The 18,073-nt window shown below is 37.1% G+C and overlaps 1 protein-coding gene across 2 annotated transcripts in view; it reads right to left on the reverse strand.

The window, feature by feature from the left end:
- Positions 1–18,073, reverse strand: part of MARCHF1 (membrane associated ring-CH-type finger 1) — a 222,590-nt gene that overhangs the window by 140,910 nt on the left and 63,607 nt on the right. For both annotated transcript variants that reach the window (XM_056489853.1, XM_056489852.1), the window contains exon 2: positions 7,971–8,049. The gene's annotated coding sequence lies outside the window, so the exon portion shown is untranslated. The remainder of the gene's footprint in view (positions 1–7,970; positions 8,050–18,073) is intronic.

Below are 18,073 nucleotides of genomic sequence, written 5' to 3' on the forward strand. Positions count from 1 at the left end.
CTCTCCAGATGAGTTCACATCTGGCTGCTTCAAAGTGTTCAACATGCTATCATTATACTTAATAATAACAATACTAATAGCAGTAGTAGCATAGCTGTACTTAAATGCATTTCTTAAATATAACAAAACTCTTACTCATGGTGGCCTCTTTGAAAAATAATTTATGTGGACTATTAAAAACATTGCAATTCAGAGAAATCTTCCAGGGGAAAAAAATAGCTTCCTTTTATATCTTTTTGTCTTATAACTCCTGTTGTGCACAGGTCTTCTTTATTTTGTATATTTAACTTCATTAAAATACAGTGTGATTTACTTAGTGGGGAAAAACCCCCAACACAATTTAAAATAAAAGACACTCAATCTCTTCTAATATAAAAAACCTCAGTCTGTGGTCAGAAAAGAACTGCTGTCATTTTGCTTTCTCGAGAACTGAACATCAGCTTTCAATCTCTCTTTGTGGGCAATGCAGTTACATTTTGTCAGCTCTCAGGAAATGTCTTCATTATATCACCTCACACAAAGACAGCTCCAGTCTGGCGCACAAACCTGCTGCTGCCAAGTCAGCGAGGGCAGAGCCTTCCACAGCCCCTCCTCAGCTCCAGCCTCCAGTGTCAAGCTGTGCTCCTTCCCCAGCACAGGAGAGGCTCAGCTGCTCATGGGTGAGTAGATGGAAGCCAGCTGTTACTGACCTGGGAAAAGCAGGAGACACTCCTGATGGGAGCACCTACGAATCCAAGGCGGCAAGGGTCACTCCAGGATCTTCCTGCCCACTGTCAATTGAGCCAAACTGAGTCATTACAGATAATTAATCTATTTCTTTAACATGCACACTACTCCCACCTCTTCAACACGTCATTTTATTATGAATGCCAAGTTCATTTCACAACTGAATATGCTGCAATCCTGTCTCTTTGATGGATATACACAGGGGAAATAGTGTATATATACAATCTAACCCTTAGCCAACATACAGCGTGTACAGTCTATCCTCCAAAGCAACAACTCTCTTCTACAAAGCCAGATGTCTGGACAAATTTCATGCTCTAAATTAACAGAGAAAATTAGTGGTCAGTGCTAACAGGCCCAGGAATTAACTTTCTGAACACTTTACACAAATGAGTTTATCAAAGGAAGTTTTCGCTTTTAGCAGGAATTCTTAAATGATTTTGACAAAACCTTCCAGGAATGGTATCTTCCAAATGAATACAACATTAATACCCATCATTCCTCTCTGACCTATGCAAGTGCCAGATGCCTCAGCAGGAAACCCTCACTCACAGGAGGAATCACATACACCTCTGGTCCAGCCAGGTCTCCAACCACAGAACAAGGTGACCAAGGCATGTTGCAGGGAGCACCTGCTAAGAAATTCTAGCTGTAACTACAGTTATAACTATGTGGTTCAGCTATTTAAATGCAAAAAATACCACCTATCAGGACTATTTTTCCAATTTTACTACTAATAACAAGACAATTCAACCTGGAAAGGCCAAGGACTGCAGCAACACCTAGTGCACAAAATCTTGTTTTCTCAAGATCTTCTACCCAGCTCTGCATGATGTAAACTATGTACACTGCTGGGCTATTCAATCAAAAAACCCACAAGCTGCTGATACTTTCCAGCTCCTGGCCATCAGAAAGCTGCAGATAGCACCACAAGAAGACAAGTTTTGCTTGTTTACTTACTTTTAGACTACAGACTTCTTTCACTGATTAATCACAAAAAGAAAACACATCAGTATTCCTACTGCCTTCCTGTCTGTCTGACACTAATTTCTACTGTCACTCTTTAGGTTGTTTTCTGTTAAATAAACCTTTGCTAATAGTCACAGCCACAAACCAAAACTGTAGAACAAGGGTATCTTGAAGAGTGAGGGGTACAAAAGTTCATACAAAATCTAAAAACACAAACAAGCTATAAGAGATTACTTCATAGCTGAAAGGCAATACTCTCACAATACACACATGATTAAAAAAAAAGGATATAAAAACAACCCCAATCTTACAGCAACACAGACCTGACATTAATGCTAAACTAGTTAATTCAAGAGCAAATGCACCTCTTGACATTCTAACTGTTTTCTAGCTAGCAATTTCTTATGATTCATGCAGTGTAAGTTTACCTGAAATAGACTACAACAAGAAACTGAAATCAAAGTAATTACAGAAGTATGAATTTTCCTCTCCCATTCAATTTTAGAGGCAAGAGCTTACACATTTTTTCCCAGGAGACAGTGAATCTTTAGACCATTCTCACATGAATCTGCCCACAAAAACACTGCTGTCTTTGGTTCATTGCATTAATCAATAATTATCCTCTTTAGCTCTGTGGAAGTCACAAGAAGGCCACAATCATAGCAGTCCTTCAGACTCTATCAGTAGTCTACAGCAAAAGTAATCCTGCAGAGTGACATTTCTTGGGACAATCACCAAAAACCTGCCTTCAGAGGAGGGAGACGCAACCCTCAGTGACACATCAACTTCTAGGCAGCATGAAGGAAAAAAATGGAAGTTGCTTCTTTACCAATGTGAGGTTTCTCAGCAGTGTTCTGCTGTCAGTGGGTCCAAAGAAGCTCCCCAGAGAGAAGTGTGCATGTGTGGGCACTCTCGAGATCCTGATGTCCTCCTTGTACCTCTATGACAACACAATCCTTCCACACTATAAATTATTGGTACTGGGGTTTAACCTTTTGTCTGCTGGGAAGCTGAAACAAAGTTTTCTGCTCGAAGCCAGATAATATGAGCAGTAGACAGATAACATGATACCATATCTCACCTGAAATTAGTGTATCTGTTAAATGGTTTGTCTAATATCATTATGACTCTTGCTCTAAAGTGCATTACTCTTATTTGCAGGACAAAAAATTATTTGCAAACAGACTCCACCAAAAAAAAAATAAAATTTCACTGGCTCTTAATCCCAGGTAACCTTTCCTGTCAATGGACTAACTGTGGAATAATATCCAACGAGTGTAACAAGCAGGTGAAGTAAAAATGAGAGGATACACATCAATGCTCATTCCTTTACTCCCAAGGTACTTCTGTAGCATGGTCAAGACAGTCAAGAGGAACAGATGCAAATTCAGTCTTGAGAGAGGCTGTGAAGCCAAATCTTGTTGCTCTATTTGGAAGCATATACTGTAACCACACTGTGCTAAATGAAGGAATCAAAACCTTTAAAATTTTACACATACATTCTCTAAACCTACACATAATTAACCAGAGGATTATCAGACAAAAATATATAGAATTAATGTATATTTTCACAACACTGAAAATAAACTAAGAAGCTAATTCTGCTGAATTTGAAAAACTTTAGACTAATCAAAAATAACAACTAGTGTTCAAAGGTACTCACTGCTTGTATCAATCCCTTTCTTCTCTCCTACTGGACCTCAATCTTTTTTTCATTGAAAAAATATCTTACCTTCAGCTCCTGAGAATTCTTTGCAATAGTTTTTCTTTTGTTTGTATCTTTTTTTCCCCCATCAGCTCTTTTTCAACCTTATCACTGCTTAGGTCATGAGGAGCTATCAAGCTCTTAATTTTTAAGGCATCTCACAGAATTCTCCAGATTTCCTTAAGTTCAGTAGCTAATGAAGCCATGTCTGGTGGACTATGAATGCTGTGCACCTGTTGACTAGCACCTTCTTGATATCTACACATGAATTGTGACACTACCTGAGATTTAGGAAGTTTATGCCAGAGAAAATATTAACTGCATACTGACTGTAAAGAATAAAATATTTTGGTTCAGTTTCATTGATGCTCTTTACTGTGTCAACACATTTAACTTACAGGACACTTTTCCCAGACCATTACTTTCAGCGAATATTAGGTACCACATATTTTTTAAAACAAAGAAATTTCATGGAGCCTATCCCCTTATTTCACCTTCAGCAAATCACAGTTAATATGTCTGATTTTAATAAAGCATGAAATTACACCTCAGCACAGCAAATTAACAAGCAACAACAGGGACAGCTGTTGCATTTCTTGCTGTCATCAGTTCAGATACATCTATTTACATCCCTCAGTATACCCTTATTAAAAAAAAATCTACATAATAAGTAATGAAGCAAAACATGAAAGACCTTTGCAATAATTCTATTCTCCTTACTTCGCAATTCAGGTTTGTACAAATTTATGATTAGGAAGATGCTTACAGAATGCAGAAATGCTACAATTAAAACTTGTATTCCCCTGAATATATTGACAGAAGGTAACATGAAAATATATGCCAGGTAACACCTGATATTAAAGTTTAAGTCCAAGTTCAGTTCAGAAAGACAAAAGGCAGGCATGGGGAGAGCAGTGAAGATTCAATCCTCAGTGATCAGTGAAACCTTAATTAGAGCTGTGCATGACACTCCTTGAAAATTACTGTGCTCTTCAGGTATTGGAATTTTCTACACCAAAAAAAGTCTATGTTAGTGTTCACCAGTGCCCATAGATACTACTTCAATTCTTACTACTGATTTTGGTAGTGTGTTTTTGTTTTTTTAACTCGGTTAGTCTTCTTTTTTGCCACACTTGCACTGGACTCTCACTGGGATCTCCAAATAACTGACACAAACCTGTAGCTGTGAATCAAAAAAAGGTATTCAAAATCTTTTTTTTTTTTTTCCAGATAGTATAAGAAGAATAGAAGAAAAAGCTAGGTTCTTGAAGATCCAGAAAGGGAATTATTCAAAGAGAATGAGGAACACTTGCTGTGCATCAGCAAACATGCCATTCCTAAACAGGAATAATTTAGTGTGTAAACAGAACATTTCTGTTCTTAAATTTCTATCAAGGTGAATAGCTATCATATCAAGAACTTCGGGTTCATATTTAGAACTTCTGATTCTTTTAAAAACACAGCAGTAGACTTTGTGCTATGCCTTATTTTACACAGAGCATACTATGATGGATAAAATTTTGATCTTTTATAAACATGGGACTGAAATACTATTTTCATAGCGACTAGATGAACACAGAACAACCCAGTTGGGGGGAAGGTAGTGAAATATTCTTGTTTTCTTACTTGTGGCCTTTCAGTGCTTAAATGGAGCTTACAAAAGGGAGGTAGAGTAACTTTTTACACAAGTGGATAATGATAAGACAAGTGGGAAGAGTTTTAAACTAAAAGAGAGATTTAGATTGGATGTTAGGAAGAAATTCTTTTTTCAGAGGGTAGGAAGGCATGGGAACAGGATGCCCACGGAAGTTGTGGATGCCCCATCCTTGGAGGTGTTCAAGCCCAGGCTGGATGGGGCTCTGAGAAACCTGGTCCACTAGAAGCTGTCCATGTCCATGGCAGGGGAGTTGGAATGAGATGATCTTTATGTTCCCTTTCAACCTAGACTACTTTATGATGCTGTGATTTGTTAACCAGCTAATATTAATAACGCATGGAAACTCCTTTGGAAAGAAAAATGTAACAATTACAAAACTGATCATAATTAATTGCTGCCACAATCAACAAACCTCAATGAATTATGTTGTTGCTTGTCTGTGTATCATGACAGCCAGTTTTATAATACTGATAAATTAGGAATACTAGCATAACAGAAAAGTTTCTAATCAATATAAAAATTAGCAGTATGGAATTATATCTAGCAAAAACACAAATAAGTTGGAACTATGTATTGATTAAAAATGTTAGATTTCTCTGTCCTGTAGCAACCTGTACTCATAAAATAATATAATAATAACATCCTTTTCCTCCATATGTTGTTTTTTCTGTTTATAGCAATATAATGGTTGAATATGGGAATTATAAAATAAATTGCAGTCTAGAGTAAGAAATATTATTGGATATTGCCAGCTCTTTATCCAGACTTCAGAATTGTCCATAACTATATAGTAACGGACAATGTTTCAAACATTTTAGATCAGGAAAAAACGATTTTTCTGCTATTTTGTCCTCAAATGTAGTCATGCTATTAAAATCAGCATGCTTGCAGGATTCCATATAATGCACTTGTTGTCTGGGAGGCTGTAAATGTACTTTATTGCTCAGTGTGCAATACAACACTCAGCGTTTGCATCCTGTCAGGGACTTTTCTCCATGTTCTCACCTATGATTTTTCCAATTCACTTCTGTTCTTCTGTCCCAAATGTTGTCTTATCTTCACTGAATATAAATATCTCTAATGGATACACACCCACCCACACACATACATATGCATACATGTGCACACAAATAAAATAGTAGGATCTCTCAGGGAGACATGAAGAAAGTAACAGAGCAATTAACTGAAAGAGAAGAAAAATCTGAAATAAATTAGCCCATTGTAACTCAATCTTACCTCTTATCTTTGTGTTCTTTTTAGGCTACTGTTATGATACTGGAAATCCACCTGACTGGTACTAAGTAATTAAACCTATCAAATAATACTGAAAATCTGACTAATTCGGTTATTAAGACAGGATTATCAGAGCATCACTTTTTCTTCTCTCCTCCTTGACCAACTGTAAAAGTCTCTTTGAATTATCCTGAAATAGCCCATCCAGATTCTTTGATAAAACCAAAAGAAATGCTACAATGTTGGAGCAGTTTTAACACACTTAGGATAACACAGGACAATTGCTGAAGTTGCACCAGTACTGTGTGAATATTTATAAAATAAACACAGTAACATTCAGTTTCTACTTCACAACTCAAAGTGCAGAATTAAAATTTTAATTTCTAACAGATTTGCTTGTATTGATTAATTGCAATTGGTTGTATTGCTTAATTTATGGTTATCTCAAGCTACATCAGAGCAATAAATACTAAGACAAAGAAGCACATTTTAAAGAAAATAAAATAAATATCAGGAGATTTTCTGAAACTTCACAGAGAGCTTGAAATGTGGAGTGCTAGTGTTTGCAAGTTTTTATTTTGCTTGAAGATTTTATGTCAAAGTGAATTACCTACACTGCTACTTTAGAACAGAGTGCCAGATAACAAAAAAAAAAAAATCTGTAATTATTACTTTTAAAGGATTAAACACCTACCATCAGTTTAAAAACATTTTTCCATATTGCTTTTCCCCTCATAATTTTTAACAACTTGCCATCTAGGTGACGTGTAGTTGAACTATGATAATCACACACAAAAGGGAAAAAATTACCATACTGATGAAATTGTAGCTTGCAAACTCCCAGCCTCCTTCAGGGCATACTTTTTTGGCATATTTACATATTTTCAAATGATATCTTTTGACATGGATTAAGAATTTCTGTATTCTGTTCTAAGGTCTGCCACCACCCACATGAATCTGCCAAAATCAAGCCTAATGGTTTTTGTTCCTTTTGTAAAATGGATCTTTCAATATTTTTCTTGCAACTTTGCTAGGAGAGCAAGTTCATATCTCCCAATTTAAGTATTTTGATGTAGGCAATTAGACTCAAGATGAAAGTCACAGTTTAAATTCATAAGTGGAGTTTATTGGAATATATATACAAAATTAAATGAGTTCATTTTAGCTTGAAGAAAATTCTTTGCCACAAGAGACACAATTGTAAAGGGCACTATCATATAATTTAATAAATCTGAATCCCAAAGATGTCTCAGTCACAGCAGGCACCCGCACATAAAATCTTTACAAAGATTGTGGTAGTTCCACACTCTCATACAAGTCTGGATAATTTTTACCTTTCACTTCTAAAATAATTTCTGAAAAACAAGTAATTGCAGTTTAGCAAGCATCACACTGGATGTATAATCTGCAATGAAATAGCATGAAAATCTTGCTCTTTGGATTCAAAACTTTAATAGATTCTACGGAAAAACGTTAGTTTTAGTTATTTACTTAGAGGAAAAATGCTTGTTTGGGCTTTACTAAAATACAGAAAGTGAATAAAAGCACATGTTACCACATAATGCACTTGGAAAGGTTTTCTTCACAACTAAGCTGAAAGTCAAAATTCCAAAATAAAGTCTTTTTTTCTGCCACAGTATGATAAAACTTAATATTTAACAACAGAAAAGAAGAACTTACAGGTAAAGTAATCTTTTAGAAAATTTCTGCAATGACAGAGCTTCACATGACCTTTCACATTACTTCCTGGGTTCATCTCCTAGAAGAAACAGAAACAAGATACACATGAAAAGAGTTGAAATGCTAAAAGAGCATCTATTTCATTGCCTTAAAACATGATGCGAGGTTTGGGAAAATTTTTTAAGCTGCGTCCTCCAAACGGCATAACCTAAAGAAAAAATTCTGGACTTACTTGAAATGTAATCTTAAATAATTTTTGTCAAATCCTGTACCAGGTACTGATATCCATTAATCTTTCTGTAGACTTTCAGATTGATTTGAGATGACTCCTTGACCTCCCTGAGCACAGGAAAACTGCACATGATTCTCCCTCTATCAATCACAGTAGTACAAAAAGCCTTTGCACAGACAGCTAACCCATATGGCATTGGCAGGATAACATTCAAAAGTAAACAAAGCTTACTAAAATCAAAAAAAGCCAAAACACATAATTAGTTCTCCAATAATGTTTTGATACATATTTGCTCACAAGTAAAATACATAAAAGACTTAACTGAAATAGTTGTCTCATAAGAACAGCAAATCAAAGCTCTGTCCTGCAAGGGCCTCAAGCCAGCAAAGGAACGGAGCACAGGTACCTCTGCATTTGCAGCAGGAAATTCCCTGCTGGAGGGGAGTGAATCCCACAGCTGCTGCTTGGGGAGGTTTGCAGCCTGCTGGAGATTCAGACCACGACACTGCAAAAAGCTGCTGCAGACTATGACCCTCTGCTGCTCTTCCATGGGAGCACTGAAGATGATGCCAGAGGCAATGAAGAAAGCATTGAGCACTGATTATGTGCGTGTGGGGGGAGAGGTTAAATGCATGGAGACCCCAGGCAGTTTTCTCCTCAATCCTTCCAGAAAGACAGAAGAGTGAAAAAGGCAGTAACAGATCCCATAAGAATTTGTGTGGGCTATGGGGTTTTAGATTTTAAATGATCACAGGATGCTCTACAAGGACAGAGAATGGTTTAGCAGAGATGCTGTCTATATAAGTGGAGAAAATCATTTTGCCAACAGGCTGGCCAATCCAGCAATGAGAATTCAAACTAGGAATAATAGGAGTAGGAGAACATGACCAGCAATCAAGAGACGAAGTAAAGGACCAGGCTGGCAAGCAAAGACTATGGGGCAATGGCAACAGGGGGAAATTTGTAAGCAAAAAAAACTAGGGCTGTAGGGGCTTCACCCCAACTGTGCATAGTTACATAGGGAAATGCCTGCCAGGCAGAACTATGGTAAAGGTATTCAATCTTTCCTAGGGAAACAGCATGCTTTTGTGCCTTTTCAAATAGCCTGTTTGCTAATGCACACAGCAAAGCAAACAGGACGAGTTAAGAGGTCTGCATGCAGTTGGAGAATTTCAAATTCACTGGGATCACAGACACATGTAGATAGCTCGCATAATGTGAACAGTAAAAGTTTCTACTGGTGCTGTGCAGCACAAGGAAGGCTATGGAAAATGGTCTCCCTGTCACAAGATACGAATGAAAAGATGTCTCCTGATGGAGATCTGTCACAAAAGATATGAAGAATGTCAATACACTGAATGCCCTCTTCATCTCACTCTTCACAGATAAAACCATCCCTCACCCATCCTAGGTCCCTGAAAACCATATGAAAGCCTGAAGCAAGGCAGATTTTTTTTCAGTGGAGGAGGGTCAGTTTAGGAAGCATTTAAATAAACTGGATACACACAGATCCATTGGCCATAATGACATGCACCACACATATTGAGGGTTGGCTGATGACATTGTGAGAGCATTCAATCACTGAAAGATCAAAAAGGATAACGGAGATCAAGCTAAGGGGAAGAAACTCTGAGGACTGGAAGAGAATAAATATCACCTCTATGTTCAAGAAATTCAGTCCCAGTCTCACCTCAACTCCTAGGAAAGGAATGAAAAAAATAAACCTGAAAGCTGTTGCCAAACAGAGGAGGGATAAGAATGTATTTGGACATGGTAAGCATGAATACATGGAGGGGAAATTGTGCCTGACCAACCTGATAGCCTTTCACAATGAGCATGCTGACCCAGTGGACAAGGACAGAACACTGAACATTGCTTATCTTGACTTTAATAATGTTTCTGCCACAGCCTTGCATTGTCTTCTCCCTGACAAACTGATGAAACACAAAATAGATGAATGGAGAGTAAGACAAATGGAAAACTGACTGTACTGCTGGCCAAAAAAGGTTGTGGATCAGCAGCACCGAGTTCACTGGAGGCCAGTCATCAAAGGCACACACCAGGTGTCAATGCAAAAGCCAATACTGCTAAGCAACTCATCAATAACTTGCAAGTTGAGACAGAATTCATAGATAGTAGAAAACTAAGAGAAGCTGATTCTGAGGGTTATCCTGCCATTCAGAAAAACCTTGACCAGCAGTAACCTCATGATGTTCAATGCAGGGAAAAGTGAAGTGCTGCACTTGGCAGGAATAATCCCAAGCATGTTGGCAGAAAGGGACCGTAGGGGCAACAAGCTGGCCATGAGCCAGCAGTGTGCCCTCACAGCAACCCACACTGCTTGAGGAAGAGCATCACCAGCACACTGAGAGGTCATCCTCCCCTCTGCTCAGCTCTGGTGAGCCATCCTGAATGCTGTACTGGGCCCAAGAGAGACAGAGTTGCTACAGAAAGGCCATCTAAAGTTTATGGAGGGTAGTAAAGGATTGGAGCACTTTTTGTATGGAGAGGCTGTGAGAGGTGGGGACCTCGAGAAGAGAAGGCTCAGTGGGATCTGTCCTATGGTTATAAATACCTGGGAAGTGGCAGAATAAGGAAGGCAGAACTTTACTTGGTGGTATCAAGTGAAAGGACAAGAAGCAACAGGCACAAATTAAACACGAGATATTCCATTTAAACATGATGATTTTATTTTTGTTTTTTTTATGATGGTGGTCAACCAATGGCACAGGTCGCCCAGGATACATCTCCACCCTTGCAGATTTTCAAAATCCCACTGGGTAAAGTCCTGGGCAATGTGTGCTAGGCTACCCCGTGACCCTGCTCTGACCAAAGGGCTCTCCAGGGGTCCCTTCCAGCTGCAACAATTCTATGATTCTATGTTTTATTTAACTGGTCTATTAAAATAAATTGAAAAAAATTAATCTCTCATGAAATCTCTTCTCCACAACACATGGGAAAAAAATTTACAATCAACTTTATTGTGCTTTAGCTAGTGTAAAAGGCTTTAAAAGGTTACAGCTGAATGCTAGAAAGATATAGTAACCCTGACCCTAATAAATGTCAATATGTCTTTCAGACTTCTCGATACTAATGGCAAGATTTTAAAACCACAGATTAAAAGCAACAGGAGAAATTCAGATACTCTGATCCAATTAATTGTCTCACTCTCTGGAGATATTCAAAACCCAGCTGGACATGTTCCTGTGTAACCTGCTCTAGCTGACCCTGCCTTGGCAGAGGAGTTGGACCAGATGATACAGAGGTCATTTTCAACCCTAACAATTCTGTGACTGTGTCATTGTGAAAGGTAAAAATTTTCCCCAGTAATTCCTGCTGCTAATGCTCCTAATTTCCCATGACAAAGCAGAAGATAAATAAACATAGAACTTCAGGTAGGTATTCACATCTGCTATTAAAATGGATTAATAACAAATACATCAAATGTATTTCCTTTCATAATGGAAAGATATACTTAAAAAGCAAACAAACATTGCTCTGACCACTCTCAAAAAGTCAGATAACATGCACTAAAAATGTGAGTCACCTGCATGGTGCTCAGTGGAATGGAATTTCATGGCATTTTATACTAAATGAAAACACCAATACTTATGTGAGCATTCATGGGTTTATGACAGCATCTCCCAAAAAATTGTTCCACTTGGGTGGAGACATCAACTTGTGGAGTAGGTTTTGTAAGTCATGAAGAACAGAAGCACAATTAGACTATAGAAAACCCAAAGAAATATTTTATAACTAGTGTATTACTTAGAGGGAAAAAAAATCATTTAGCAGTTGAAATCATACATCTTCAAGGGAGCTGATAAAGCTTTAATTTTTCCATAAGCTTTTCCTTTCTATAAGTTTGAATTTGAGTTGCTGAAAAGGTATGACCACAAATTATATCTTAAATTTTCTGATTACCTGTTTCCTTACAGAAAAGTAAACAGTCTATTTTATTTGTTGCCAGACAGAACAAAGAATACATATTAAACAGAAATACAATGTATTTCTGCACACAGCTATTCATACAAAGGCACATGTAGATAGTTGCATGGACATATTTTGTGTTCATGTTGCTATGGAAACAAACTTCTGTGTAATCAAACATGATTACAAAGACATTCTAGCTCTTAAACAGGGTGAGAGTCTTATATTTTTTGTTTTTTAAATCAAGGAAAAACTGGTTTATAAAGTTATAAAAGAGCTGCCAGTAGTCAAGAGCATGTGAAGCTAACAAAATTATAACATCTGAAATACAAAGGTTTTTCATTTCATAGTGTTTGTGTACTTAAATGTAACTTCAGAGACTAGCCCAAAAAGGCAGTAGATTATGGTATAAAATAAGGACACTATGGATTTTGCATTAAACAGAAGATGAGGCAGATAAACCCAGCACTTTCTTTGATTTCTTGGAAACAAAATTTATGGGAAACTTTCACTATGGAACTACTCATATCAAACAGCATACCCATTAAAAAGGAGGCAAATCAAAGAACTGTGTTATATAGATCCTAGCTCCTGCATTCCTGTTTTTTCACAGAACATTAAACAATCTCTATTCAATACCTGTATCTGTTTTATTTATCTTGGTCCATCTGCTCTGCAAATGTTCATGCAAAGCAGTTTCCCATGGCAACACTAAATATCACATAGTCTCAGTCTTCTGTCAAAGCCCTTCTAACTGATCCACTCCTGAATTTCAAACAGCATCTTTTTTCTGCAGTATTTAAGTAAATAATAAATGCAGTATTTCTTCAAGAAAAAAAAATCCACAGGAATGAAATAAATACCCATGAATAAGCCCCTCTCTTCAGGCATATGTTTTATTGTTTTCATAACTTCATTTTTCAAGAGAATTTCATTTAAATCATCTAAGGTAAGGTGGGAGATATATGTTATTTAAACACCCTGTCAATCTGATGGTAATTTTTACTTGATTAAAATTTCAAAATCATTATGTAGCAAAACAAACTGTGCATAAGTTTTAAAGAATAAGGAAATAATACGTTGAAAAGCAACTTTTGGAATGAAAAGACCACAATGTCTGTTTACTATGGGACAACTTCTGATAGACACCATCACCTAGAAATTATTACTAGCCAGCCCCTCTCATTTTTACATCCTCATATTTATAATGATCAAAGCAATGTAAATAAGAGGAAAATTTCTCAATACATTTTCATTCAAGATAAACTAATAACACTGATTTCATGAAAGTAACTCCTTATTACTTGATATTCTATCTTGAGAATCCCTTCTTCCTAAATTAAGACAGTGGAAACATACATTTTTACGTGAAGTTCTGAAAAACTCTCTTAAAGCAAGCATCAAAAATCCCAAACTCTTCAGTAAATACCACCCTGAGCACACTGATTCTGTGTGAAATTGCAACAGAAGCGTTGTTCAAGCTGTACATTAAAGAAGAAATGTTTACACTTAGAAAAACTAGCCTACAAATCTCAAAGTCTGATATCTTTTACTTTAGATTTGTCTGACCAAAACCAAAATCAGCTAGGAACAAGCCTGTGGAGATCTGGAAGATAATCAGACATTCCAGGTCACTCCTACATCACCATACTTTAGTTTATGGTAGTTTATATCCTAGAGCTAACTTAAGAACTACTATAATTTAGCAATCTCAGATGCATAATAAACAGGATTAAATTCCCACAATTTCCATCAGCATCCCCTCCTGACCTGGTTATGGCTGGGATAAAGTTAATACTGTTTTTAGTAGCTGGCACAGTGCTGTGCTGTGGATTCAACACGAGAATAATGTTTATAACATGCTCCTGTTTTGGCTGCTGCTCAGCAATGCTTACCCCAAATCAAGGACTTTTCACCATCTCGTGCTCTGCCAGTGAGGAGGTGCACATGAGGCTGTGAGGGAGCATAGCTGGGAATGCTGATCCCAGCTGGCCAAAGGGATATTCCACACCACAGAATGTCACACCCAACTTACAAACTGGGGGAAGCTGACTGGAAGGGGCTGATCACTATATTCAGAAGGGCCGGGCTCCACGAGCACAGGGTGAGAAGTTGTGCATTGCTTGTTTCTCCTGGGTTTTATTCATAGAATCCGTCCTCTCCCTCGTTTTCATTACTAATATTATTATTATTATATTTAGTATTACTACATTTTATTTTGTTTCAATTGTTAAATGCACAAACTCTTACTCCATAAACCTCACTTTTTTTCTGATTCTCCTCCCCACTGGAGGGTAGAGGCAGGGAGGGGGTGAGTTGCTGCCTGATACTCAGTTCCAGCTGGGATTAAACCACCCTTCTTTTTCCTATAATTTCCTTGGGTTATTCTTCAGTTTTCCCAGGCACACTCATCTGCTCACCTTGGAATTTGGCCCAAACTCATTTTAGAGATTAGTCTGGATTTCTGGTCTCTGTGGTGAAACTCTGTACAATGATTCTGCCGGTTTTAGTTAGAAAGGCCTCTTTACATCTTTTAGACATAAATGGCACGATGGACTAATGAAGCAAAATATGGCATTTCTACAGAGGACAGGGCAGATCTACACTAGGAGGACAACTCAGCTGGCCTATTTTGTATGCAGCAAGTCAGTCACTTTATGAAGATATGTAAATATTGGTAGAGAGATAAATCCAAAATACAAATACAAGAGCCCTCTGCCTGGAAATAAGAGCACATAAATATGCCTTTACAAAAGTACCTGTATGCTCACCTGTTACCTTTCCTGTGGTTTACTACCTATCAGCCAAAGTACAAAGCCTACAATTATCTGTGGACAGAACTTCTAATTATTTGTGATGAACAACAGATGCATTTTATCATTCCACTCTAAAAACTTCTATTCTACCTTTTTAATAGGCCATTGAAATAAGCCTGTGAATTTGTGAATGACATGTTTATGATTCTAATGCATTTTATTTTTCAAGCAAAGACACCTAGTAGCACTGATCCCATCAGTCACTAGGGTCATCCTAAAAACTGCTAATTCAACCTTAATTGTATGAGCCTAACCATGAATGTGTTTTGTTATTCTTTACTGCATACAGAGTGTTTCTCTTAAATACGTAGGCTGATTTTCTGGGTTTGTAAGAAAATCAAAGTCAAAAATATTTCAGCCAAAATTACAGTGAAAGCTATAAAAAGAACGTTTCTTTAAGTTTGCATCAAACCACATGTACTTTGTGTTTACCTGTCCATTGGAGGACTTTATTTTGACTAATTTTAAAATGCCATAGTAAAAACATCGGTGATGACATGACCATAATAGCAAATTTCATCACATCCTACTGCCTGTGATACATGTGAGATGAACTGGCTACAGGCAGAGTATGTTTTGAAAAATATTTTTCAAATATGCTACTTCAAAAGTGATGATTTAATCTAAAAATAAAACAGAAATTCTTACAGGTATAACATCTTACTTTTTCTGAAAATCTGAAAGGCTATAAAGATTTTAAGTTATTACAATCTATTCTGCAAATGGCTAAGCAGCCAGGACCATGTTCATTTATGCTTTGTCCTTTTAAGCTTTCAGGGTGCTGTGTAGCCATAGTAACTATGCTTTTTCTCTGCAAAATCCATTAGCTGGTTTCAATCTGGGATTCAATACTACCATAATCAAAGCCAAAGATTTTAAAAAAAACATGTGATTAAGAAAAAGATTGTTAGTGACAAGCATTTCTTTTAAAAGCAATTTCTGTATATCTATGCTTTATACATAACAGCAAAAGAAATCAAAAGATTAAAAGCACATCAAAAGATAAATTCAAAAACAATTTTAAAACTAGGTTGCCATCAGGAACACTACATCATTATACACTACTACCTCAAACTGTATCTCTGAGCAAAACTAGCTCTCATTTGCTGCTGGTTGGCCATCAGTGAAACAGCACAGCAGACGAGTTTTCAGCCTTGCCATCTCACTCCCTTTCTGACAGCAGACTAGGGTGCAAGTATTAGAAAGGAAGATCAGCATTTGTACTGTGATTTGGATAAGGCCACACAAAAGATAAAAATAACCTTTCTTCCTACAGTATCTGTTGTGTGACGATACAGACAGACTACAAATAATTAGTCGGATCTCTACTGGAAAAGGATTTTGTCAGCACGAAATGGAAAATCTTGGAATCTTATCCACACTGACAACTTTGAAACATGGCAGATAATTCAGAAGACTAGGATAATCTCTATTCTGCATCCTATTTGGGTGCTGGTTTTAGTCACAACAGCACTAAACAACTTCAAATGCCATCCCTGTCCTGACACTGGTTACAGATAAACTAAACCAAATAACATTGCCACTGTTTGTTTGAATCCTAATTACAAGAAGGTACACTTGGTAACTAGGAGGAGGCACATTTTTGCAAGCAATTGGTATGTACTCCAGAGCTGGGATCTGAAAGTGTAGGAATATATTCCACTAACCATTAATTTAAAAATAAATTCCTCGAGTCTTTGTACTGGATACCATATTCCTTAACTGAAAATTTTCATTGCCTCCTCAGCTATTTAACTGTTAGTTCAATCTCTGTTGATTTTTCAAATTCTATTTGCTTCTCCATTATATTAGAATTAAACATGATTCAAAGATAAAATAATTGCCATGGCAAGAAGAGTGCATATTTGGGCTGGGGGAGGGGAGGATATCCCCTAATAAGAGAAAATTATCCATACTGACATTTTATTTCTGCATTCTGGCTCTTTATCTTGCCATAGCCCTTCTTGTAATAAGAAACAAGAAAGAATGGAAAGGCTGTGGTTGTATAGGGCAAAGAAAGCCTGCAAGATTATTTTTAGGAGACCACAGAAATTGCAAAATGAACTCATACTGGCATTCAATAGAATAATAAAAAAAACCCCAAAACTTCATGAGTTACCTGAATCTAAACCTCCTTTTTCCCTATAACATACAACTTGTAAAGCCCTTACTGCACTGAAGTTAACAGCAAAACTGCCACAACCTTCAGCAGAGCAAAGATTTCACCCTATGTATATTTAATGACAAGGATGGCATAAGAGAGGATTAAAAGTCATGCTCTCTCTGTCACTACAGCAGAGCACTAAGTCATGGCATCATGGCTCCTACACCTGGCTTGTCCAATGATTCTGTGATCATCAGCTTGGCCCTGGTCTGAATCAGAATGACAGCACATTTTAGAAGTCACAGTGTAAAGCACACCAACAGTTTCTGGGAGTTCAGCTCTCAAAGAAAGAGGCACAAAATGCTTCTTCCCAAGTACTCTTGGTTCTGCCTTTCAAACAGGAACTGACAGAGGCTCACCTTTACTTCAAAACACTGTGAGCATATTGAGGAAGGCAGGGATGTTCTTAACAGAACATTTTGACAAGACACCCTTTGTCATTAGCAGTGACTGCACAATTTCATCCAATCAGCTACAGAACAAAGTACTTCTGTACATATTGATAGAATACTCTATGAAACAAAATCTTAGCAGAAGATATACAGGTCCTTTCCTTTTTTCATCCAGTCTTCCTGATGCAAAAAACTCAGAACAGGAAGCAGTATGGATGGTAAAAATCACTAGAAATTAAATCCAGCCCTTAATAGTATTCAGAAAAATAGAATTTTAAAAAAACCAAAACAAAACCAAAAACCAACAAAACAAAAACTCCAACCATAACAAATCAGAAAGGCAGGAGATTTTATAGAGTTTAAAGAGGTGTAGGTGCTCCCAACAGGCTTGCAAGTGTTGCAGAATTCAGTAAGAGCTTTTGCAAGTAACATAGCTTAGAATGCCTTGAAAAACACCAATTGTTTTCTGTTCCCTCAGGCTTTAAATCAATATATTGCACAGCATTGTCTATGTACATGCCTGTTTAGGTAACTTGAACATTCACCTAGTTATACCACAAATTCTTTGT

This window comes from Oenanthe melanoleuca, chromosome 4, assembly GCF_029582105.1.
Source record: "Oenanthe melanoleuca isolate GR-GAL-2019-014 chromosome 4, OMel1.0, whole genome shotgun sequence".
Lineage (NCBI taxonomy): Eukaryota > Metazoa > Chordata > Aves > Passeriformes > Muscicapidae > Oenanthe > Oenanthe melanoleuca.